The sequence below is a fragment of the Anomaloglossus baeobatrachus genome, chromosome 3 (genome assembly GCF_048569485.1).
Source record: "Anomaloglossus baeobatrachus isolate aAnoBae1 chromosome 3, aAnoBae1.hap1, whole genome shotgun sequence".
Lineage (NCBI taxonomy): Eukaryota > Metazoa > Chordata > Amphibia > Anura > Aromobatidae > Anomaloglossus > Anomaloglossus baeobatrachus.
In genome coordinates this window covers 145,020,200-145,046,552 of record NC_134355.1, presented here as the reverse complement: position 1 = coordinate 145,046,552, position 26,353 = coordinate 145,020,200, and the positions used below count along the sequence as shown (strand labels likewise).

Sequence of the window (26,353 nt, the reverse complement as noted above, 5' to 3'; positions counted from 1 at the left end):
TTTGCTAAGGTTACTAAATAGCCTTAATAACAAGAAGTGAACATACAAAAATTAGGGCTTGTTATGGGATTAGACTGTCTCGGGGGTAGATGTTAAAGGGAACCTGTCATATGCAATATGCACCCAGAATGAAACGCAGTTCTGGGTGCATATTGCTAATCCCTGCCTAACCGCCCCTATATCTAGTAGCATCGATACAGATATTTTTAGAAAAAGTATTTCTAAAGATCCTTTATAATATGCTAATGAGGCCAGAGACTAATCGCAAGGGTGTTAGTTCCCTTGGTTAGTCGGCCCCTTTAGCATGTTAGCATGTCCCTGTGGGAGTGCTAACATGCTAATGAAGTCACATCTGGGACGCACAGGCTCCTGAGGCGAAACACGTGTTGGTGGGTGGGGGGGGTCTGCTCTTTTCCTCCCGAGGACTGTCACCTTTTACTTAAAACAACTTTCCCTTTGGTAAGGCAACCATTAATTATTAGCTGACTTGTATGGGAACATTTTTTTGCAGACATATGTGTTGCTCTACCTTACAGGTTTTGCTGACATTTTTTGCAACATCAGCACTTTATTACTATACGAAGGTTTCAGCAAAAAGGAGAACTTTTTACCCCATATGCACTACGGCACTTTTCATATGTTTGGGCTATATCCATAACTCCTGGCCGGCCTCCTATGTAGTCACATTTGCTGGTCTGTTTACCATTTAGTGCTTTTTGAGACTCCTTTCTGATCTGTGCCATGTTTACCTCAGGAGAAAAAAATGTTTTATATTTTTTAATATGAAAACCTCTGTCAACCCCTCCTTGTGTGTTTAATAAATTATACTTTTGCACATTCTATACTCCCTTGTTCTCTTATATTTATGCTAATGAATGCGTAGCATCAGAGGTATTGTCGCTCTCACTGCTCTCTGCCGCCACCGCAGGTTTTCAGCTCAGTGCGCATGATCGGAACGTCCCCAGACTTCCGGTCATGCGCACTACACCAGTTTGAAGCCGGGACATGTACACTTGGCTTCATAGTACTCATGACCGGAAGTCCGGGATCTGACCATGCGCACTGAGCCAAAATCCAGCGTCAGGGGCGGTGGCATCATACAGCAGTGAGATCGACCATGCCTCTGACTTTCTGCATTCACTAGCATGTTAGCACGTCCACATGCTATGGAGGCCAACTAGCCAAGGGAAGTAACGCTCAACTAGGCGCTGCGCTCATTAGCATATTATAAAGTATCTTTAGAAATACTTTTTCTACAGATCTCTTTATCTATGCTACTAGATACAGGGACGGTTAGGCAGGGATTAGCAATATACACCCAGAACTGCTAGTGGTTCTGGGTGTATTCTGCTTTCAATGGGGTGGCAGAATAAGTCGCTGCAGGACACCTACTATTTAGGGACAATTCAGACTCCCTCATTACGGCCGTTCCTGCTGACATTGGCGAGTTTTGCTGTCTTCTAGTGGGAACGGCACACTCTTATGCGGGCGTCACACGAGACGATCTATCGTGCGATGCATCGTCGGGGTCACGGTTTTTGTGACGCACATCCGGCATTGTTTGCGACGTCGTCCCATGTGACACCTACGAGGGACGCAAAACGTTTGCAAATCGTGTGCAAATCATTTATCTGTGACATGTCGCTCATTTTTAAAAAATCGTTTATTTTTCTTTCACTTGGTTGTTCATCATACCCGGGGCATCACACATCGTTCCGTGTGACACCCCGGGAACGATGAACACAGCTTACCTGCGTCCCACAGCACCCGCCGGCTATGCGGAAGGAAGGAGGTGGGCGGGATGTTTACGTCCTGCTCATCTCCGCCCCTCCGCTTCTATTGGCCGGCCGCTGTGTGACGTCGCTGTGACGCCGAACGTCCCTCCCCCTTCAGGAAGTGGATGTTCGCCGCCCACAGCGAGGTCACTCAGCAGGTAAGTACGTGTGATGGCGGTTTAACGACTTTGTGCGACACGGACAGCGATTTGCCCGGGACGCACAAACGACGGGGCGGGTACGATTGCTCGTGCGATTGCACGATAGATCGTACCGTGTGACGCCCGCATTAGAATGGATGCAAATATTTCATTTATTGTACTGCCAAGTGGCAGACATGTAGCAACGTACAAGGACACAATGTTTCATCCCCTCCTGGATCTTTATCTTAGGGTATTGAAAAGGTGAGCGCTCCTATGCTTAGAATAGCTTTTTTGTCCATGCATGGCCACCTTTGATGATGTCTTTGGTCATAAATCAGCTGAGAGGCCTCAGAAAATGACAAAAGCATTTTATCTCTTTGTAAGACTGACGGATTCTCAGTTACCTCCTTCTGCAGCAAACAATGGAGAGTACAACACAGAAGCTACAGACGACAGCAAACTACAACATTTTTAATGAAACCGAATTGCAAAAATTAATTTTAGCCCCAATTACATGCATTTCTAAATAAGAAAAAAAATTGGCCTCTTAGTGATTGCAATTTTTTTGCTCATTTCATGTTTTCGCTATTTAAATGTATTGGAATTCTGAATGCAAAGTAAAAAGAGGTGCTAAAAGTGGGCCTATAGCCGTATCACCCTCAACGGTCATGATTGGGTGGGATTGGGATGGAATTTGGTGTTATTTATAAAAATGTCATGAGGTATGTCTTATTCAGTTTTTAATCATAAAAATGGTAACTACAACTAATCTATCAAAGGGAATCTATCACCAATATATTGCAACCTGATCTGAGAGCAGCATGATGTAGAGACCGAGACCCTGATTCCAGTTGTGTGTCACTTAAGTGAGAGTGCCGGTGTCCCCGCCCGGAAGAGAGGGGCAGGACAGCACTGGGGCACCAGTTAGTATGTTACTCATACTAATATATATGGCCAGGGCCTCCACTAGGAATTTCAGGGCCCCATACTGGCAAAATTATGGGACCCCCTTGAGACTCCACCCAGGCTCCACCTCCACCCCGCAAACCTTCCACAGTCCGCCACCACTCTTGGAAAAACATATTTCCATAATAAACGCTCTACAACCACCCCGCTCCATAATACATGCTCCATAATACATGCTCTACACCGACTTTCTCCGTAATGCACCTTCTACACCGCCCCTCTATATAATGCACCTTCTAAACCGCCCCTCTACATAACACCATAACACACCACCTACACAGCCTCTTTCCATAATACACGCTCTACACCTGTTACGGTTGCTGTGGCACTGGAGTCTATGTCCAGATTTCTTGCTACTGCACATGTGCGAGCACTGGAGACTATGTCCAGATTTCTTGCTACTGCACATGTGCAAGCGCTGGAGACTAAGTCCTATCTTGGAGCCATTGCACATGTTCGGGTGACCTCATCGCTGACACGAGGTCACATGTCTCTGACACCTTCTATGCCGATTGGTCGCTGGTCATGTGGTTGTGACGCTTTGCTCGGTGATAGGCCAGCGTGGCGTCATTCCTGTCATTCTGGCAGCGGATTGGCTCTGGTGTCCTCCATCTTGGATGAGGCACAGAGTCTATATAAGACCCTGACGCACGCCGCACGGCGCTCAGTCCTCTTGGTTCATGCATGAGAGTAGATGCTCTGTGCACGTTCCTCTAGGCATCTCTCTGTCTATGCTAGGTGAGCGCTACCGGCAGGGTAGCGTTCTTATACCTTACAGCTTCGGCTGCAGTCCGTATCCTTACCTCTTAGGGGAGCGGACATAGGCAGGTGCCTGAGGCACATGGTCCGGCTGGGCCTTGTGATTCTACTCGTAGGTGGACGTTGTCGCTAGGGTAACGTTCCTTATACTGCGTCTGGCAGTTGTTCGTATCCTCGCACACTAGGGGAGCGAACAGAGGTAGGAGCTTTGTGCGGCTTATGCTGCTGTCCGTCTCTTTTGCACCACTAGAAGAGCGGACCTAGGCAGGTGCCATATCTAGTGGTTCGTGTCCTCGCACACTAGTGGAGCGAACGCAGGTAGGAGCTTTGTGCGGCTTACGCTGCTGTTCGTCTCTTTTGCACCACTAGAAGAGCGGACCTAGGCAGGTGCCATATCTAGTGGTTCGTGTCCTCGCACACTAGTGGAGCGAATGCAGGTAGGAGCTTTGTGCGGCTTACGCTGCTGTCCGTCTCCTGGCACCACTAGAGGAACGGACCTAGGTAGGTGCCATTTCAGACTCACTGCCTTTGTCTCTGTGATTATTAACAGAGACCATTCCACACACCCTCCAAGTAAGGGAGGAATTGCCTTATTTACTAATTATATTCCTCTGTGAGTTTAACAGAGGTATTGCACTCTGCCATAGTCTGCAGCAGAGTCTTTGCACGGTGGACCCTGACTGTCTGATACTCCTTTAGGTTTTATTATCAGACAGCCCCCTGTAACATTAGGACTGAGCCAAGGGTCTGGCAGTTATGGCAGAATATCAGCAGTTACACCGTTACATACAAGTACTTGAGTCACGGCTCAAGAGTATAGAGGATAAACCTCAGACCATGGTGACATCTGCACATGATCCTCGACTTGCTCTGCCAAACAGATATTCTGGCGATGCCAGATCATGTCGTGGTTTCATTAGTCAGTGTCAGATACACCTAGAGGTCAACTCTTCTCGCTTCTCTACGGAGAGGTCCAGAGTAGGCTTTATCATCTCCTTACTTCAGGACAAAGCCTTAGAATGGACGACTCCCCTATGGGAGCGCTCTGATGTGGTTACTCTGAGACATCAAGACTTTCTTGATGCTCTTAAGGCGGTATTCATGGGTCCGCAGGTTACCCATGATGCGCCCCTGAGACTGTTAGATCTATCTCAGGGTTCGTTATCCACTAGTTCTCATGCCATTGCTTTTAGAACTCTGGTGGCAGAACTAGATTGGCCAGAGAAGGTGTTGATTCCTATCTTCTGGAGAGGGTTGGCAGGCTATGTCAAGGATTCTCTTTCTACTCGTGAGGTCCCTGCTTATCTGGAAGACTTGATCACAGTAGCAACGAGGATCAACGTACGCCATAGGGAACGTAGACTCGAGGTCTCTTCCTCACGCCCTAAGCATCGGGCTATTCCAGTTGTTGAGGGTCCACTACCATCTTCCTCAGCATCTGAAACATCTCCCACTCCTATGGAGTTAGGTCATACGTCCTCCAGACTACGCAAGTCTGGTCCTCCTATATGTTACGTATGTCGTCAGGCTGGGCACTATGCCAACAAGTGTCCTAGCCGTCAGGGAAACTCCCAGGCCTAGTAACCATTAGAGGGGGGTTACTAGAGACGTCTTCTGCACCCTCTAAGTGTAGTATCCCAGGTCAGCTCTTATTCTCTGAGAATACATGGCCTATTATGGCTTTTGTGGATTCCGGAGCTGACGGGACTTTTGTGTCCTCAGGATTTGTAAAGAGACACAATATTCCCTCTATCATGTTAGAGGCGCCTATTCCTGTCCGTGTTGTTAATGGAACTATGTTGTCTGACTCCATTACATTGAGGACAGTTCCCTTGCGCCTTTCCCTGTCTCAGGGTCACATAGAGGAGATTTCTTTTCTTGTTTTGCCTGAGGGTATAGACGACGTCCTTCTGGGTCTCCCATGGCTTCGGACTCATGCTCCTCACATTGACTGGGAGTCCGACAGCATTATTAGTTGGGGTTCGAAATGTCAGTCTCGATGTCTTCCCTTACCACCAAAGGTCGTTGCGGTTGCATCAACTGATCTCTCTCCCATACCTACACCCTATTTGGATTTCGCTGACGTGTTCTCCAAACAGGGTGCTGAGGTTCTTCCACCCCATAGGCCGTATGACTGTGCCATAGACCTTATCCCAGGTTCGGTTCCACCTAAGGGCAGGGTTTACTCCTTGTCGATACCTGAGTCGGAGGCCATGTCGACCTATATAAGAGAGAGTTTAGAGAAGGGGTTCATTCGTAAGTCTGTCTCTCACGCGGGAGCTGGGTTTTTCTTTGTTCGGAAGAAAGAGGGTGATTTGCGTCCCTGCATAGATAACAGGGGTCTCAACGCAATCACAAATACCCGTTACCTTTAATTTCGGAGCTCTTTGACAGACTGAGGGGAGATCAAGTTTTTACGAAGTTGGATCTGCGGGGTGCGTATAACTTGGTACGAATTCGAGAGGGTGACGAATGGAAGACCACTTTTAACACCCGAGACGGTCACTATGAATACCTCGTCATGCCTTTTGGTTTATGTAATGCACCCGCAGTATTTCAGGACTTCGTAAAAGATGTGTTCAGGGATTTACTGTTATCCTCTGTAGTGGTGTATCTGGACGACATCCTGATTTTTTCTCCTGATCTGGAGACTCATCGTCAGGATGTCGTTCGTGTCCTTTCCCATTTAAGGGAGCACTCATTGCTAAACTCGAAAAATGTGTATTCGAGCAGTCATCCTTGCCTTTTTTGGGCTACATTCTCTCCCAAGAGGGTCTGGCTATGGATCCTGCGAAGCTCTCTGCTGTCCTGGAATGGTCCGAACCTCATTCCTTGAAGGCGGTGCAACGCTTCTTAGGATTCATAAATTATTACAGGCAGTTCATACCCCATTTTTCTACTTTGGTGGCCCCTTTGGTGGCCTTGACTAAGAAAGGTGCAAATCCCAAAGTCTGGTCTACTGAGACATCTCAGGCTTTTGAGGCAGTAAAAAGACACTTTTCAACTGCTCCCGTTCTTCAAAGACCCGATGAGAATAATCCCTTCCTCTTGGAGGTTGATGCCTCTTCAGTGGGTGCTGGTGCGGTCTTGTATCAAAAGAATGGTGCAGGTAGAAAAAGGCCGTGTTTCTTCTTTGCTAAAACCTTTTCACTGGCAGAGAGAAACTATACCATTGGGGATAGGGAACTGCTCGCCCTGAGATTAGCCTTGGAGGAGTGGCGTCACTTGCTGGAAGGAGCGAAACATCCTTTCCAGGTCTATACAGACCATAAGAATCTGACGTACTTACAAACCGCTCAGCGTCTGAATCCTCACCAAACCCGCTGGTCCTTGTTTTTCTCCCGCTTTCACTTCTCCATCAACTATCTGTCTGGGAGTAAGAATAACAAGGCAGACGCCCTGTCTCACTCTATGGTTTCTACCCAGGAAGAGATTGACGAACCTCGTCTTATCCTTCCCTCCAGGGTTTTTCATACGCTCTCCCCTGTGACGTTAGACCAAATCCCACCGGGCAAGACCTTTGTTCCGCCTGATCGACAGAATGATATACTGTCGTGGGCCCACACCTCAAATGTGGGTGGGCATTTTGGTATTAGGCGGACACGAGAGTTACTGGAGAGGTGGTATTGGTGGCCACACTTAGCCAGCCACGTCAAGAGATATGTCGGTTCCTGCTACTCGTGTGCTCGCAACCGTCCATTACGGCAGAGACCGGCTGGGCTCTTGCGTCCTTTACCAGTGCCAGATAGACCATGGGAGGTGGTAGGCATGGACTTTGTGGGTGATCTTCCGTGTTCACAGGGACATAGATTTGTGTGGGTCATTACGGACCATTTCTCCCGGATGGTTCATCTCGTACCGTTATCGAGAATCCCATCTTCCAGGGTACTAGCCAAACTATTCCTCAAGCATGTCTTTAGGCTTCACGGGATGCCAGATCGTATCATTTGTGATAGAGGCTCGCAATTTGCTTCCCGTTTCTGGCGAGATCTTTGTAGCCTTCTGCAAATTGAGTTGAATCTCTCTTCGGCATACCATCCGGAGACCAATGGTTTGGTTGAGCGTACCAATCAATCCATGATTATATACCTTCGACACTTTGTTGCTGAGAACCACGATAACTGGTCCTCCCTCCTACCATGGGCAGAATTTGCCCTTAACAATTCGCTGGCTGAGGCCACTGGGCAGACACCGTTCGTACTCAATAATGGGCAACACCCTAGGGTACTGGTACCGTTTCCCGCTGCTGCACCTCCTCTTGTGGCCGACTGGGCAACTAATGCCAGAGAGGTTTGGGATCGGACTCAAGAGTCGATCCAAGCAGCTAAGGACCGTATGAAGACGGTGTCCGATCGGTTTCGTCGCACGGCTCCTGTCTTTTCTCCGGGGGACTTTGTGTGGCTCTCTGCAAAACACGTGAGACTTAGAGTGAGCTCTGTCAAATTTGCTCCTCGCTTCCTGGGTCCGTATGAGGTTCTTCGACAGGTAAATCTTGTAGTCTACCAATTGAAGTTACCCGTCCATCTTAGGATCCATGACAAATTCCATGTCTCACTGCTAAAGCCGGCTATTTTACCTCACGCTCGTGAACTGCACTCTCCTGCCTCTGATTCCTCTCGCTCTAGCTATGAGGTACGAGCCATAGTTGGTTCTAAGATGGTTAGAGGGCGCAGGTTCTTCTTGATAGATTGGGAGGGCTACGGCCCGGAACATCGCTCTTGGGAGCCTGAGGAGGCTGTCTATGCTCCCGACTTAGTTGGCGATTACCTGCGTCGCCGGGAGGGGGGCCCTTGAGGGGGAGGTACTGTTACGGTTGCTGTGGTACTGGAGTCTATGTCCCGATTTCTTGCTACTGCACATGTGCGAGCACTGGAGACTATGTCCAGATTTCTTGCTACTGCACATGTGCAAGCGCTGGAGACTAAGTCCTATCTTGGAGCCATTGCACATGTGCGGGTGACATCATCGCTGACACGAGGTCACGTCTCTGACACCTTCTATGCCGATTGGTCGCTGGTCATGTGCTTGTGACGCTTTGCTCGGTGATAGGCCAGCGTGACGTCATTCCTGTCGTTCTGGCAGCGGATTGGCTCTGGTGTCCTCCATCTTGGATGAGGCACAGAGTCTATATAAGACCCTGACGCACGCCGCACGGCTCTCAGTCCTCTTGGTTCATGCGTGAGAGTAGACGCTCTGTGCAAGTTCCTCTAGGCATCTCTCTGTCTATGCTAGGTGAGCGCTACCGGCAGGGTAGCGTTCTTATACCTTACAGCTTCGGCTGCAGTCTGTATCCTTACCTCTTAGGGGAGCGGACATAGGCAGGTGCCTAAGGCACATGGTCCGGCTGGGCCTTGTGATTCTACTCGTAGGTGGACGTTGCCGCTAGGGTAACGTTCCTTATACTGCGTCTGGCAGTTGTTCGTATCCTCGCACACTAGGGGAGCGAACAGAGGTAGGAGCTTTGTGCGGCTTATGCTGCTGTCCATCTCTTTTGCACCACTAGAAGAGCGGACCTAGGCAGGTGCCATATCTAGTGGTTCGTGTCCTCGCACACTAGTGGAGCGAATGCAGGTAGGAGCTTTGTGCGGCTTACGCTGCTGTCCGTCTCCTGGCATCACTAGAGGAACGGACCTAGGTAGGTGCCATTTCACACTCACTGCCTTTGTCTCTGTGATTATTAACAGAGACCATTCCACACACCCTCCAAGTAAGGGAGGAATTGCCTTATTTACTAATTATATTCCTCTGTGAGTTTAACAGAGGTATTGCACTCTGCCATAGTCTGCAGCAGAGTCTTTGCACGGTGGACCCTGACTGTCTGATACTCCTTTAGGTTTTATTATCAGACAGCCCCCTGTAACAACACCTCCCTGCTCCATAATACACGCTCTACGCCACCTCTTTCCGTAATACACCCTCTACACTGCCCCCCTCTGTCACACTGTGCCCCCCACACTTTGCCCCTCTCGTCACACTGTGCCCCTCTCTTGTCACTTAGCCTGTCACACTCAGCCCTTCTCTTGTCACACTCTGCCCCTCACACTCTGCCCCTCTCTTGTAACACTCTGCCCCTCTCTTGTCACACACTGCCCCTCTCTTGTATTACTCTGCCCCTCTCTTGTCACACTCTGCCCCTCTCTTGTCACACTCTGCCCCTAACACTCTGCCCCTCTATTGTCACACTCAGCACTCCCCCATGTCCTCCTCTTCACTCATTACCTGTCGGTCGTCATGTGCCCTCACCTACTACAGCTACTCAAGTATCTTCTGGCTCCTCTGACATGGGTCACATTGGCATGATGTCATCGCAGGTCCTGCACATTATAGCTTCCCTGCCTCTGCAGCGCTCAGGTATTAGATACCTTCCCCCCCTCTCCCTTGAAAAAAACGCCGGATTTGCTAGATGGCAAAAGGGAATGGGAGTTTAAAACAAAACAAAAAAACCTGTTTTAACATGGCCCTGGGAGGCAGCAGCTCAGGGCGACCCCTCCCCCCTTCCTGGTAGCTAAGCTACTGCTACAACCCCAGTATTTGTCACCAGTAACCCACCCACCCCTCACCTCCCCCCTCCTCAGGTTATTAGTCACCACTCATCTCTCCCTCCTCAGGCACCTCCGTACGGCCCCCCCCGCCGAGCTGCTTCTCCTCTTGTTCGGGCTCTGGCTGTGCCTTGCTGTTCTTCTAGGGGCCCCCGCAGCTGCTTCTCTCCGTGAAGGCCCCGGCTGTGCCGCTTCTTCTCCTGCCGGGCGGGAACTTTTAAAATGACACACGCGCACGCAGTACTGACGTTATCCGGGCGCACCGCGTGTGTCACAGAGAACGTGCCGGGCAGGGAACAGAGGAGAGAGTCCTCCGTTCCGCTGCCTGCACTGACTGTGCAGAGCTGCAGGATCTCTCCCTGCCCGGCACGCAGCGTTTGATGAGGGCGATCTGACAAGGGCCTCCTGGAGCTCCGGACAACAGGTCAGATTGCCCTCATCACTGACCAGCGAGCAAGGGCCCCAGCCGCGCTCAGAGAATAACCGGCTCCCACTACGGGGCCGCAAATGCAGCCCCCGAGCAGACTTCACACTGCCGCATCAGGCAGCTCGACAGCGCCCCCCTCACAGTTGCGCCCGGGGCAGATGCACCGCCAGCCGCCCCACCCCCCGAGGTATATTCAATCCAGCACACGTGACTAATTTTCATGCGATGCAAATTAGCCACGTGTATAGTGGCAAAAGCAATACTGCTGGGATCCCCTGCTGCGGCTGTAACGGGGGGTGGTGGTGAAGAGGGGTGAGGGCCTGGCTGGTCCGGGGCTTAATAAAGCTAAGTAATTGTCCCTGGCTCAGGCAGGCCCCCCCCTCTTCACCGGGCCCCCTACACCAGTCTCGGTAGAAATGCCCTGACGGCGCGGCCCTGTATATGGTTCTCAACTTAGGCCCATCCTGGAAAGTATGGCCCTCATTCTGGGCCCATTCTGGTATATATGATCACCATTCTGGGACCATCCTAGTATATATGTGTTTTTTTATAAAAATGTATTACGAACTTTCTTATATCTTATATTTCCTTGTACAGGGTGGGCCATAAGTATGGATACACCCTGGGTGGGCCATAAGTATGGATACACCCTGATAAAAAAAGAGTAAAGTTGAATTCAAAATGGCGGCTGTGCAGATGGCCGCCATGGGTGTCACCTGACCTCAAATATTTTTCTCCTCCCATATACTAATATGCCACAAATAGTAAGGTGTATCCATACTAATATCCCACCCTGTACTATTGATTAATACAACGTAGTTGAACTGACAGGGACCATCTTCAAAAATATAAAAACATGAATCTATATACGGTAGTCTAGTCACAGACATCCGGGCATTCATGATTTTACTCCTGTTTTTGCAGGCTTTCCATATATTGTTGAGCATAAAACAACGCGTTTCTTGTTGAACCAAAAGACATCCTCAGGTCTAGATGGACACAGAAAGCACAAAACTGACACAATCCTGAACAGGCTAATCCTTGATTGCCTTTTTTATTTCTTGTTATTCCATTTGGACAGCTTTATGATTGATTTTATGTCTCCAGAGCATGTAAAAAAAATTAACAAATGTCTTAAGATTTCTACCACACATGGAAACTTTCAAATTCTTCTGATGTTTCATCATAAAACACTAATCCAGGTTATTCAACCCATGTTCTTTATATTTGTATGCTACTCCCTTCAAGCTGATTCACAGCTAGTGGATGTTAGCTGCTGCGGGTGCATGGGTCCCTGAACAGTACACTGCCGCTCCTGACCTCTGGCCACTCTAGCATTCTCAGTTTAGATTGCCGTTTTAAATTCTAAGCTTTGAGTTTTTTGGGTTTTTTTTAAAGAAGCACTCCCATTAATGTTCCTTTCTCCCTAAATCTTTGTAAATTGTAGTTTAGTATAGTGTCATTGTGCTAAATACTCATAGATAGTCGTCTTTTCCATTGTCCAGTGCTGCTTCGCTGGTCTCCGGAGTCACGTGATGGTAAGTCAGACTCTCCGGGGCACCCTGCACTCTGTGTGACTTGGAAGTGTCTCTTACAGTATAAGCCTATGGACCACGAGAACGGAGCTCCATGCACTCACATTGTAAAGGAGACTTCCAGAGCAAATGTGATCCAAACAGTGTGGCGGTACGGTGGCTCAGTGGATAGCACTGCAGTCTTGCAGCGCTGGGGTCCTGGGTTCAATTCCCCCCCAAGGACAACATCTGCAAGGAATTTGTATGTTCTCTCCGGTTTCCGCCCACACTCCAAAAACATACTGTTAGGGAATTTAGATTGTGAGCTCCAATGGGGACAGTGTTGCCAATGTATGTAAAGTGCTGTGGAATTAACAGGGCTATATAAATGAATAAATATTATTATTATAATAAAGGGATTTAGAGAACCAGAATGACATGCATTAGGTGACTTGGGTCGTAGATTGCGTATTCTGAAATGGACTAAAGGGTGCTTTACACGCTGCAACATCACGAGCGTTTGCTAGCGATGTTGAGCGCGATAGCACCCGCCCCCGTCGTACGTGCGATATGTGGTAATCGCTGCCGTAATGAACATTATCGCGTCACACGCACATACCTTGTCAGGGACGTCGCTGTGACCGCCGAACAATCCGTCCCTCAAGGAGGGAGGTGCGTTCAGCGTCATAGCGACGTCACTGCGGCGTCACTAAGCGGCCGGCCAATAGAAGCGGAGGGGCGGAGATGAGCGGGACGTAACATCCCGCCCACCTCCTTCCTTCCGCATTGCCGGTGGACGCAGGTAAGGAGATGTTCGTCGTTCCTGCGGTGTCACACATAGTGATGTGTGCTGCCGCAGGAACGACAAACAACATCACTAGTGCCCAAACAACGATTTTTTTTTTTTAAGAACGACCTCTCCAAAACCAACGATTTTTACCACTTTTGGGATCGTTGGAGGCCGTTCGTACGTGTCACACGCTGCGATGTCGCTAACGGCGCTGGATGTGCGTCACAAACACTGTGACCCTGACGATATATTGTTAGCAATGTCGCAGCGTGTAAAGCCCCCTTAAAAGTATCCATTGTTACAATTTTTTTTCACATTAATCAAGAGTATATGTGAAACTAAAAAACTTTGTAATATCTTGTTAGAGAAATATTTCTTATCCTGGACTGATCAGAATTTGCAATTCACAAGGCAGCATGGTGGCTCAGTGGTTAGCACTGCTGCTTTGCAGGGCTGGGATCCTGGGTTCAAATCCCACGAAGGTCAATGTCTGTTTGTTTGGACTCCCCATGTTTGCGACTTCTCCAGTTTTCTCCCACACTCCAAAGACTTAATGATAGGAAATGTAGATTGTGAGCTGAAATGGGGACAGTGTTGATTATGTCTGTAAAGCGCTGCGGAATATCATGGTGCTATATAGAAAAGCATAATAAATTCTGTCCTCAGTGAATCCAAATGATCCCATTGCTGAGATAGGAGATGACAGTTGTGGCTGCTAAGGCTATGTGCCCACGGGGGAAGTGTCCTGTGGTTATATTTGCAGGACATTGCGCAGGAGCTCCCAGAAAACCGCAGCACAGCTTTGTCTGTTTTCATGCTGCGGTTGTATTGCGGAATGTCCTGCGGATATGCTGCGTGCATTCTGCATTGAGGATACAGTACCATGGCTTCGGCGCTGCATCCTCAATGCAGAACAAGTGCTGGAGTGATCGGGGAGTTCATACTTACCTCCATCAAGCTGCACTTCTTCTCTCCGGCCGTGCCTGTCAGCATCTGCACTGTGCACGAGAAGGTGGGCAGGCCTGAACTAGCTCTGGCTGTCACATGACCGGAGCTCGTGCAGGCCTCGCCCACCTCCTCCTTCCTGCTCCTAGCTCCACTGCCGTCCTCTGCAGCGAGGGAAACTGACTGGGTGTCTGCTATCAAAGCAGGTAAGTATGGGACCAAGGCAGATTTCCGCAGGTAAATCCGAAGGAATAATTGACATGCAGGTATGTGCGTCTGCGGGACATCCGCAGAATATTCTGCAGCCGCACATACCGCAGCATGGACACAGCACTCCCCATGTCCCATAGGATAACATGGGGAGTGTCTGTACATGCTGAAACCAGCGGATTTATCTGGAAAATCCAGATAAATCCACAGGTTTTCCGCGGCAAAACCCGCAGCAGCAAGCACCTGTGGGCACATAGCCTTAACCTTTTTGGAGAATGTGCAGTAAAATGTCTGTAGTAATTCAAAAACAAAAGTCCAGTGTTCCCTTAAAAATCTTCAATTTATCTCTATTGTCAAGGCCACAATGGTCGAAACGTGTCAACAAGGACTTCTTCCCCTGACTATGGATTTTATTAATTCATAATAAATTGAAGGATTTTATAGGAACATCGGAATTTTCTTGTTTTTGATTTACTACTATTGCCCAGTTGTGGCTGATGGGCTTTCCGGTCTCCCTACAAAAGGAATACAAGAGCGGGATCACAGGCAATATAGCGGTGAGTGTTTCTCGGAAATTTACTTAGTAAAATGTCTGTGCCGTCCACCAGCTCCTTCCCTCTCCATAAAGAGTCCGTGATGTGCAAAGATAATGACACTGAATAACACACGGCCCGTGGTAGAACTATAGACAAGATGTAATTTGCGCTGAAGCCACACCTAGAGTTGGCTGTTTTGTTACTTTTTTATGTTTATTTTTAGTTGTGCATTTGTTCTTTTTTTTATTGTCTTCCAGGATACAACACTTCACAATTTTATACTACCAGACAACCCTTATTTTCAATTTCTTTATACAGATTTAGCAAGCACCAAATGAACATTCGTTGTCCCAAACAAACATTTGTTTTGCTCCATGGCACACTGTTATTTGCGTAGTTTGGCCTCTACAATGCAAATTTAATGAGTGACAAAGCTACATAAATAGAGAAAGCATGAAACTCCTTGTAGGCTGATACTTCTGTAAAAAGACTTTTGCTTTCTTTATATTCGTTGTTAGGACACAGAAGTAGATGGTTTTTAACCTCTTCGTCGAGCAATAAAAACTACTGCATTCATGCAACTTTTTGCTGCTTTTAAGCTTATTGATTTTTTTTTTGTTTCTTTGGAATATGAGTCTTGAAGAAAATATTTGGGTTCTTAGAAGCTGCACAACTGGTCTTTGACTACGGTTTATATAGCATGCTCTGTTTCCAGAATTTACATTTTTAATATCTTGATTAATGACCTTGTAAATACAGTTGAGAGTAAAGTGTCAGTCTTTGGTGATGACACAAAACTTTGTAGGACAATAAAAACTGAACTTGATCGTATAATATAGTAGAATGACTTTGATAAGTTGGCCACATGGGCAAGTACAAAGCAGATTAATGTTAATATTAGTAAATGAAAAGTAATGCATCTAGGCCACAGTAATCACATTGAAACTAGCAACATTTAAAGACAAATACCTATTCCAACAAACACTTCAATTAGTAACATTGTAGGGGAAAAACTCAGTTGAACCAGCTAATTAATTAAAGGGGTTGTCAACTAAATGGACAATACTGTCACGCTAGGTATGAGGAAGTACCAAGTGAAAGGGAAGGGAAACCCTGCATCTAGGGAAGAGGGAGATGGTGACCCCTGACCAAACCTAAGGCTGGCCCCTGTGGTTTCTCACCACCTTAAGGCCCCGTCACACTAAGCAACATCGCTAGCAACATCGCTGGTAACGAACAACTTTTGTGACGTTGCTAGCGATGTTGCTGTGTGTGACATCCAGCAACAACCTGGCCCCTGCTGTGAGGTCGTTGGTTGTTGCTGAATGTCCTGGGCCATTTTTTAGTTGTTGCTGTCCTGCTGTGAAGCACAGATCGCTGTGTGTGACAGCGAGACAGCAACAACTAAATGTGCAGTGAGCAGGGAGCCAGCTTCTGCTGAGGCTGGTAACTAATGTAAACATCGGGTAACCAAGAAGCCCTGTCCTTGGTTACCCGATATTTACCTTTGATACCAGCCTCCGCCGCTCTCACTGCCTGTGCTGCCGGCTCCTGCTCTGTGCACATGTAGCTGCAGCACACATCAGGTAATTAACCCGATGTGTGCTGTAACTAGGAGAGCAAGGAGCCAGCACTAAGCAGTGTGCGCTGCTCCCTGCTCTGTGCACATTTAGCTGCAGCACACATCAGGCAATTAACCCGATGTGTGCTGTAACTAGGAGAGCAAGGAGCCAGCGCTCAGTGTGCGCTGCTCCCTGCTCTGTGCACATTTAGCTGCAGCACACATCGGGTTAATTAACCTGATGTGTGCTGTAACTAGGAGACTGGGGGCTGGTCACTTGTTGCTGGTGAGCTCACCAGCAACTCGTGTAGCCACGCTCCAGCGATCCCTGCCAGGTCAGGTTGCTGGTGGGATCGCTGGAGCGTCGCAGTGTGACAGCTCACCAGCAACCTCCTAGCAACTTACCAGCGATCCCTATCGTTGTTGGGATCGCTGGTAAGTTGCTTAGTGTGACTGGACCTTTAGATAGATTTCACACCTATGTGCCAAGCTGGATACCTGACTCTAGAATGACCCTTGAGCTGGGCTCTAGATAAGGAATGGGCAGAATGAGCTCTTTGTCAACCCCACTAAACACTAAAGAAGACACGGAGCACACACACATGGAGAAAGCACATGAGCAGCTGATCTCCAGATGCCTCAGGAAGAACTTCAGCAAAGAGCAGCAACAATCCTACACATGAGTGCAAGCCACTTCCTTGAATCCAAAGCTTGGGAAGGAACTGAATACTTGATAAAGATGTATCAAATGTCACCAGCTCAAGTTCAGGGAAAATGAGAGTATTTAAACCCAAGAGGAAGTACTTATGTTTAGTAGCTGAAGGGAAGAGGAGCTCTGCAGAATCCTAAAGGGAAAAGCATAAAACCCCCAGCAGAGGAGATACCTAGTACACTGAATACTGACAACAGGAATAATAGAAAATCAGGGAGCATTTTGCGCAGCCAAACGCTGTGACCTTTTATTGCCTGACACTCCAGGACTGCCTGTCACCCATGAAACACCTATGACAAATACCTTCTCCACAATATTTTCCCCTGAATTAAATAACTCTTATACTCACCTGTGGTGCTGGTGGCATTCTGGCGGTGTCGGCACTTGCTCTCCTGGAGCACGCGTGACACAACAACCCTTCTCCAACTTCACTGTACCTGCCTTCAGGACAAATCAGTGTTGGAGGTGAGGTTACACAGATTGGCTTTACTACCCACCATGTGAACTGTAGTCCTGTAGTGTTAATCTGCACTGTCCCTTGTATTATGGTGATCGCAGAAAAAATATAAAAAAAAAACTAGTAGACTGTCTCCCTTTAATGAGCAGCAGGCTTTTAAGGTTTAGTAGAGAAAGACAAAGATATAAATAGGATATAGATCCCAAACTGATGACTTTTAGCATGGTCAACAGTAATCGAGTTTGGAACTTTAAGTTAGAATTTCCTTTTTTACGTTTCTTTATTCAATGTACAACAGCTAAAAAGTTGGTGTTAAAGATCTGTAGCGAATGTTTCTGGTCTTCAGAGATTACCACTTGGCTTATCTCGGTGGCATTCGGCTCCCATCTCTGGCACTAATGATTAGGCTTGACTTATGAAGTGGTTGTAAATGACAACGACGTACATTTTAAAGAGGCTCTAAAATCAGAATTTGAAGCGTTTGCATATTAGAGAATTTATGTGAGTAAAACTGTTAAGTGCTGGAAAAATAACTTTCTGGGGAATCATTCTTAAGAACATTCTATGAATAATTCATTGAAGAAGACTGAAGAAATCTAAATTTACTTCATATTTTCTGTCAACATATTTATTGTTTATGAACAACTACTTGCAACCTAAGTATCGTTGGCACTGTGGTTGACATACATTAGATATTTGTTCATATATAGGTGGGAAACTATTTTTCCTAAGAAATGAACAATTTTATTTATTTTTTTAAATCTCACCATCACTTAAAGCACCGTACCAGCATTTTTTTTTTAATTTCAGAGCTGGATGGGTGCTTTAAATCTAAATTCCCTACGCCCTATCTTATACTTACCTGCCATTGACGTCATCTGTTTCATGAAGCGCGACGCAGGTCACAACTCAATACAAGTCTGTGAGAGCCTTGTTTAGGCTCTTATAGAGATGCATTGAGACCTTATGATGTAACTTCTGACTTCTTGACAATATATGGGCACAAGATGGCGCCACGGGATCGAAGCAATGCCCACCAAAAAGTTGAAAACAACGGGGTGGGTAGTAGTCTTAGATTTAAAGCATCTCCTGAGTGCTGAAAAAAAACAACATTTGAGTGGCGCTTTAACATTATTCACCTGTGCGTAATGACAGATTATTCCCTTTCCTTAAGGCCGCTTTACACGCAACGACATCACTAATGAAATGTCGTTGGGGACACGGAATTCGTGACGCACATCCGGCCTCATTAGCGACGCCGTTGTGTGTATGAAACGTACGAACGACCGCTAACGATCAAAAATACTCACCAAATCGTTGATCGTTGACATGTCGTTCTAATCTCAAATATCGTTGCTGTTGCAGGACGGAGGTTCGTCGTTCCTGCGGCAGCACACACCGCAGGAACAAGGAACAACATCGTACCTGCGGCCGCCGGCAATGAGGAAGGAGGTGGGTGGGATATTCCGGCCGCTTATCTCCGCCCCTCCTCTTCTATTGGACGGCCGTTAGTGACGCCGCTTTGACACCGAACGAACCTCCCCCTTAGAAATGAGGCGGTTCGCCAGCCACAGCGATGTCGCTAGGCAGGTAAGTATGTGTGACGGGTCCTAGAGATGTTGTGCGCCACGGGCAGCGATTTGCCTGTGACGCACAACCGAAGGGGGCGTGTGCTTTCACCAGCGACATCGCTAGCACACTGGTCACATTCACTATTTGTTGTCTATGTAGGCTACAACCTTATGGAACAGAGAAGTTGTGGATTTTACGTTCTTATTTTTGGATGGGATGATCTCAGATTAGGAAACATGCTGTGAAAATGTCTGCATGAAAATTGAAATTCTTTGCGGTTTCTATTAAATCGACAGCATGTTAATTTCCGTCATGGATTTGTTCCAGATTTATTTAATTAAAGAGGTTGTTTCCTTTCATTAAAAGTTAATCCCTGGCTGCAGACTATTATAAACAAACGCCTAATTCACCTACCTCAGGTCCACCAGGGAGTCACATGTACGGGTGCAAGTTCTTGTGGCTGCATTTCTTTTGCGAATATACAAGCAAATGTGAAACACAAACAAAAGAATACAGTAGCACTCTTTAATCGCTAAGTTATTTGCAAACAGAATATTTGAAATCTAAACTGCATTATGAGGGTTGTCCACTACTACTGCAAGTCGCTTGGGGTATGTCTCTAACAGTTTTGCACATCGAGAGACTGAAATTCTTGCCCATTCTTCCTTTTCATCTAGCTCGAAGCTGAGTGAAGCTGGATGGAGAGCGTTTGTGAACAGCAGTTTTCAGCCCTTTCCACAGATTCTCGATTGGATTCAGGTCTGGACTTTGACTTGGCCATTCTAAAGGCCCTTTACACACTGAGACTTTCTAGCGATCCCACCAGCGATCTTAACCTGGCCGGGATCGCTGGAAAGTCTCTAACAGTCGCTGGTGAGCTGTCAAACAGGCAGACCTGGCCAACGACGCAGCAGCGATACGGACCTGCAGAACGACCTCACTGGAAAGCGAACGCTAGCACACCTATGGGTCGCTAACTATGTCATTGTAACGGTGTCAAACACACCGATACATGCTGCGCAGCGGGAAACAAAGGACCAAAGAATGGTCCTGAACGACTTATAGTGATCAGCGGCCTCACAGCGGGGGCCAGGTCACTGATTCATACTTGGAGATTAAAGGCTCTACCACTCACAATATAGGTGCTATGGGGATAAAGAATCATATAGTATAGTAAAATGAACCCCAGCACTCGAATGAAGACAAAGAAGGAATATGCGTGAGTGTTTTTATTGACTGACACACTGCAGAAGGAACCTAACCAGAGCAACAGCACCAACGTTTCGGCATAGAGCCTTTCTCAAGGTTGTTGCCTGAAAAGGTGTGAAGACAATAACAATAGTGAGTGCATTATGTACAGGTGATACACAGAAATATATACAAATATTCATGAAGAAATACTGCGGATGGAACGTACATCACTGGTCAGAATAGGGAAATGCGGGTCTCGAGGGACAACCGGAGATGGATAAATAGAGGTAAGGTTCCACACGTATTGCAGAGTGTGCTCTTAATTACATGAAAAAAAGAACAATTAATACAGGTAAAGTAACATTATGTACCATGGGATATAATGGTCAAATGACATAGATAGGTTGTTTGTACAAAACCAAATTAAACAGCCGGAGCTAGTATCAATACCAAGGAGAGAAAAAAAGAGAAGGAAACAGGAGAAAAAAGAAGAAAGGAGGAGAAAGAAAAGAGAGAGAGGAGAACAGAGGGAGGGAGAGAGAAAAAAAGGAGAGAAAGAGAGAAAAAGGAGAGAGAGAGAGAAAAGGGAGAGAGAGAGAGAAAAGAAGAGAAAGAGAGAAAAGAAGAGAAAGAGAGAAAAGAAGAGAGAGAGAGAGAAAAGAAGAGAGAGAGAGAAAAAAAGGAAAGAGAGAGAAAAAAAGGAGAGAGAGAGAGAAAAAAAGGAGAGAGAGAGAGAAAAGGAGAGAGAGAGAGAGAAAAGGAGAGAGAGAGAGAGAAAAGGAGAGAGGGAGAGAGAAAAGGAGAGAGAGAGAGAGAGAGAAAAGGAGAGAGAGAGAGAGAAAAGGAGAGAGAGAGAGAAAAGAAGAGAGAGAGAGAAAAGGAGAGAGAGAAAAAAAGGAAAGAGAGAGAGAGAAAAAAAAGGAGAGAGAGAGAGAAAAGGAGAGAGAGAGAAGAGGAGAGAGAGAGAGAGAGAGAGAAAAGGAGAGAGAGAGAGAAAAGGAGAGAGAGAGAGAGAGAAAAGGAGAGAGAGAGAGAGAGAAAAGGAGAGAGAGAGAGAGAGAAAAAGAGAGAGAGAGAGAAGGAGAGAGAGAGAAAAGGAGAAAGAGAAAGGGAGAGAGAGAAAAGGAGAGAGAGAAAAGGAGAGAGAGAAAGAAAGAAAGAAGGAAAGAAAGAGAAAGAAAGAAAGAAAAGATGAAAGGAAGGAGGGAGAGAGGGAGACGAAAAGAGGAAAAAGAGAGAGAGAACGTGAGAGAGACAGATGGAGAGCAGTGAGAGAAGAAGGCAAAAGAGAAGCGCAGCAGGTTACCATAGTTAGCAACAACAGAGAGGTGGGTGCTACATACCGTAGGTGAAGGGGTGACAGGATCACAATGAGAGGTGAATGGACGCCTAGAAAAACAAAGCAGCAAGGTGAGATTAGTTGGTAATTTGCATCAGTGGTGGCAGGGGAGTGCAGGGCAGAAGCGCTACCTGCAGTGGAGATCCGGAGCTGGCACAGTGGCAGGGAGAATGGCTGCAGCGGCGTGGAAGTCTCTGCCGCACGGCGCCATTATAAGGAAGTCGGCAGTGAAATGGGAGGTGCGTGACTTCCGGTGACGTGCGCTGGGACGCACGTGTGGAACGCACATAGTGCGCATGTCTGTGACGTGCGCGGTCACATGACAGTAAGCCGGGCAATGGGTGGGAAGAAGGCGGTGAGTTAGAAGGGCGGGGATTACCTGCTGTAGAGCGTGAATGGGGGTGTGCCTTTAGGAGGATGTGAGGGATGGGAGAAGGTCAGTTGTGCGATATCTGTAAGAAAGAAGACAGGGGGTTAATGTCATTAGCTGACAGGGGACATGTAAGGACATAGAGAATAAGAGTACGTGATAATGCACAGGAAACAGTGGAAACAAGACTGTATAACCATATAGATCTATAGGAGAGGACTCAGAAACCTAATGGCAACTCAGGATTTCAACAATATAGTGCTCAATAGGACAATAAGAGAACATGAAAACAAGAAAACAAAAGACCCATAACAGCTTTAACGAGGGGCCTCATACTCTCTGTTGAGCCCTAGTGGCTCTAAAGTTTGGAGGGTATGGATCCAGAACGCCTCGCGCTCTCTAAGTGTTTTAATGCGATTGCCGCCACGGCGGGGTTGCTTGACATGTTCGAGTACTTGGAACCTCAGCTGTGGTATAGTGTGACCTGCGGCACAGAAATGGGCTGGGATGGGTAAAGTGGTCAATTTACAGCGAATGGTAGACTTGTGTTTATTAATGCGGTCTCGGATATGTTGGGTGGTCTCACCCACATATCCGAGACCGCAGGGGCACTTGATCAGGTAGACGACAAAATTCGACTCACAGGTGAAATATCCACGGATCGGGAATTTCTTACCCGTGCGTGGATGTGTGAATGAGTCGCCTTTGATGATGTGCGAGCATTGAAGACAGTGCAGGCAAGGGAAAGTACCCTTGCGCTGGCATGAGAGGAGGGTCTGTCTAGCTGATGTCCTGGAAGGGCCAATGTCGGCTCTTACAAGACAGTCCCTCAAGTTGTCGGGCCGTTTGTGGCAAATAAGTGGCCGGGAATCAAATTCAGGAATAGAGGGGTATGCCTGATGGAGTAGAGGCCAATGCTTGAAGATGACGCCGTTAATGAGTGGGTTGAACGGATGATATGTACTTACAAAGGGGACACGTTTGTGACCTCGTGAGTTGGGAGTTGAGGCAGAGGGTGGGGGTCTCACATAAGGCGGGTAACCCCTTGCTGAAAATTTTGTGTCCATGTCAATATGGCTATATCCCTAGTGGGAGGATCTGAAACGATCCGGTCAACCCGGCAGTGTTGAGAGTGAGGTAGAGACTTTTTAATATGTCGTGGGTGGCAGCTGGAATGTAGGAGGAGACTATTTCTGTCCGTAGGTTTAGTGTATAAATCTGTCGAGAGGGTGTGGTCGGGATTGATGATTACTGTGGTGTCGAGGAAATTGATGGAGTGGTCACTATGATGAAGGGTGAATGAGATATCCTTGGTGGCATTGTTGATGTCGGTGAAGAAAGAGTTGAGAGATGTGACATCACCTGTCCAGATGAGGAAGATGTCGTCGATATAGCGTTTCCACAGTGTCACCTGACTGTCGAATAGCGGATGGGAGTAAATGTAACATTGCTCGAAGTGGTCATAAAAATATTTGCATAGGGGGGCGCAACGTTGGAACCCATTGCGGTCCCCCTACACTGCATGAAAAATTGGTCCTCGAAAAGGAAAAAATTGTTAGTAAGGACCACCTCGAGCATATCGAGACAGAACTCTTTTTTAGGAGAGGAGAGGTCAGTGTGGGTGTTGAGGAACCTGTCTACTGCATGAATTCCCTCATGATGACCAATACTCGTGTATAACTGGAGACATCTAATGTGACCAATAGGCAATTGTCAGGAACGCTGGGAATGGATCGTAGAATTGAGAGGAAATGGTTAGTGTCCTTTAAATATGAGGGGATTTGGGAATATGAGGGGTCAAGATCTTTTCGAGGGTGATAGAAATGGGTGACAGTAGCGAGTCGGTGGATGCGACTATAGGACGGCCGGGTGGAGAGGTCAGATTCTTATGGATCTTGGGCAGAGTGTAAAACACTGGAGTAATGGGATGATTGTTGGTCAAAAATTCACTTAGTTTGTCATCAATGATGGCATTCTGTTTGTAGAATTGAACCTTGTCCTGTATGAGAGTGGAAATACGGGACGTGGGATTGTGAAGTAGTGGATGGTAGGTGTTGGTGTCGCTGAGTTGTTTGGCGAATTTCATTGACATAATAGGTTCTGTCGAGTACCACGATAGCCCCGCCTTTGTCGGCTGGCTTGATGATGATATTTTTGTAGTTCCTGAGAGCGGTCAGGGCTTACGCTCCTCAGGGGTCACATTGTTCCTCAGGTGGTAAATCCCCTTACCGATGTCTGTGGTGATGGCGTGTATATCCCTAGAGACTAGGCTGATGAAAGTCTCAATAGGGTGGTAACAACGTGGGGGTTGGTAACTGCTGGGATCCTGAGGTTAAGATCCGTAAGGGTAAACCCACTGGGGGTGAGGATGGTATGGATGTGGACGATGTCTGACTGGGTTCAGGGGTTTTGTTAGCGAAATGTGCCTTCAAAGCGAAGGTTTCTAAAAAATCTGTTGAGGTCCTGCTCTAAATTAAAGGTATTGAAGGAGGGGGTGGGACAGAAGGAGAGTCCCTTCTGTAGGACTTGGGTCTCAAGGGGGAAAGGGTCTGGCTGGATATATTGTAGACAATGTTGTCCCTACCTGGGAGCGGGTTGTGACTCTGTCTGCGCGTCCCCCGGTATTTCCGCCCCCTCCTCGTCTGTTTTTTTCCATGACGTCTCGGACCTAAAAAAGACTGGGACATCTGTGGAAAAGTGGTCGCTGTCGGACCCAGAAGAGAGACCCGCCACCGCGACGATAGTTGCGAGGTGGAGCGGACGACTGCCATCGGTATACACGATTCTTAAGATAATCTTCTTGGTCCGCAAGAATTTATCACGTTTGCGGATCTGTAGCGTGTCTCTGTATTCGGAAAGCGTAGAACCACACTTGGTCTTGAGCTCTTCAAGGGCCGTAGCGTTCAGGGTCTGAGAGAGTTGTGTCTCTATATTCTTGATATTGGCATCGATGCTGATAAGTTCCTTCTGCAGGTAGTCAATTGTGAGGAGTATAATGTCAAAAGAACATTTGTTAAGAATGCTCTCGAAGGCTTTACAATACTCAGAGTTATCTGAGAAAAGTGTGGGCCGAAGAGAGACTCTGAGCCCCCTCGGGATTCTTTGGGTCTTATAGTATTCCGCCAAAGTGGCTGCGTGCAATTCAAGAGCTGTGTTCCTCTTAGTTTCCCTTAGGTAATCACGAGTACGAATCTCGTCTGAAGGGATGGTAAGGAACTGAGTCCTAGTAGTAACCTTGGCAAGGATACTAGCGGCTTAGCTCGTCATTAAAGGAGAGGACAGGGGCTGACATGGACTGACTGGTACCGTGGGAGCACTGAAAAAATAGTGATATCGATACTTGGAGATTAAAGGCTCTACCACTCACAATATAGGTGCTATGGGGATAAAGAATCATATAGTATAGTAAAATGAACCCAGCACTCGAATGAAGACAAAGAAGGAATATGCGTGAGTGTTTTTATTGACTGACACACTGCAGAAGGAACCTAACCAGAGCAACAGCACCAACGTTTCGGCATAGAGCCTTTCTCAGGTTGTTGCCTGAAAAGGTGTGAAGACAATAACAATAGTGAGTGCATTATGTACAGGTGATACACAGAAATATATACAAATATTCATGAAGAAATACTGCGGATGGAACGTACATCACTGGTCAGAATAGGGAAATGCGGGTCTCGAGAGGGACAACCGGAGATGGATAAATAGAGGTAAGGTTCCACACGTATTGCAGAGTGTGCTCTTAATTACATGAAAAAAAGAACAATTAATACAGGTAAAGTAACATTATGTACCATGGGATATAATGGTCAAATGACATAGATAGGTTGTTTGTACAAAACCAAATTAAACAGCCGGAGCTAGTATCAATACCAAGGAGAGAAAAAAAGAGAAGGAAACAGGAGAAAAAAGAAGAAAGGAGGAGAAAGAAAAGAGAGAGAGGAGAACAGAGGGAGGGAGAGAGAAAAAAAGGAGAGAAAGAGAGAAAAAAGGAGAGAGAGAGAGAAAAGGGAGAGAGAGAGAGAAAAGAAGAGAAAGAGAGAAAAGAAGAGAAAGAGAGAAAAGAAGAGAGAGAGAGAAAAGAAGAGAGAGAGAGAAAAAAAAGGAAAGAGAGAGAGAGAAAAAAAAGGAGAGAGAGAGAGAAAAAAAAGGAGAGAGAGAGAGAGAAAAGGAGAGAGAGAGAGAGAAAAGGAGAGAGAGAGAGAGAAAAGGAGAGAGGGGAGAGAGAAAAGGAGAGAGAGAGAGAGAGAGAAAAGGAGAGAGAGAGAGAGAAAAGGAGAGAGAGAGAGAGAAAAGAAGAGAGAGAGAGAAAAGAAGAGAGAGAGAGAAAAAAAGGAAAGAGAGAGAGAGAAAAAAAAGGAGAGAGAGAGAGAAAAGGAGAGAGAGAGAGAGAGAAGAGGAGAGAGAGAGAGAGAGAGAAAAGGAGAGAGAGAGAAAAGGAGAGAGAGAGAGAGAAAAGGAGAGAGAGAGAGAGAGAAAAGGAGAGAGAGAGAGAGAGAAAAGAGAGAGAGAGAGAAGGAGAGGAGGAGAGAAAAGGAGAAAGAGAA

At 47.0% G+C, this 26,353-nt stretch overlaps 1 protein-coding gene and 1 long non-coding RNA gene across 2 annotated transcripts in view; one reads left to right on the top strand and one right to left on the bottom strand.

Annotated features, from left to right (window-relative positions):
• The window catches only part of TTC27 (tetratricopeptide repeat domain 27), a 557,582-nt gene that overhangs the window by 274,261 nt on the left and 256,968 nt on the right, over window positions 1–26,353 (top strand). The window lies entirely within an intron of this gene.
• On the bottom strand, window positions 20,080–24,459 carry LOC142295077 (uncharacterized). Its single transcript, XR_012751358.1, has 5 exons — window positions 24,391–24,459; window positions 21,816–21,888; window positions 21,441–21,486; window positions 20,324–20,415; window positions 20,080–20,219 (listed from the first exon to the last, which is right to left on the bottom strand). It is a non-coding gene; the product is annotated as an uncharacterized LOC142295077 (long non-coding RNA).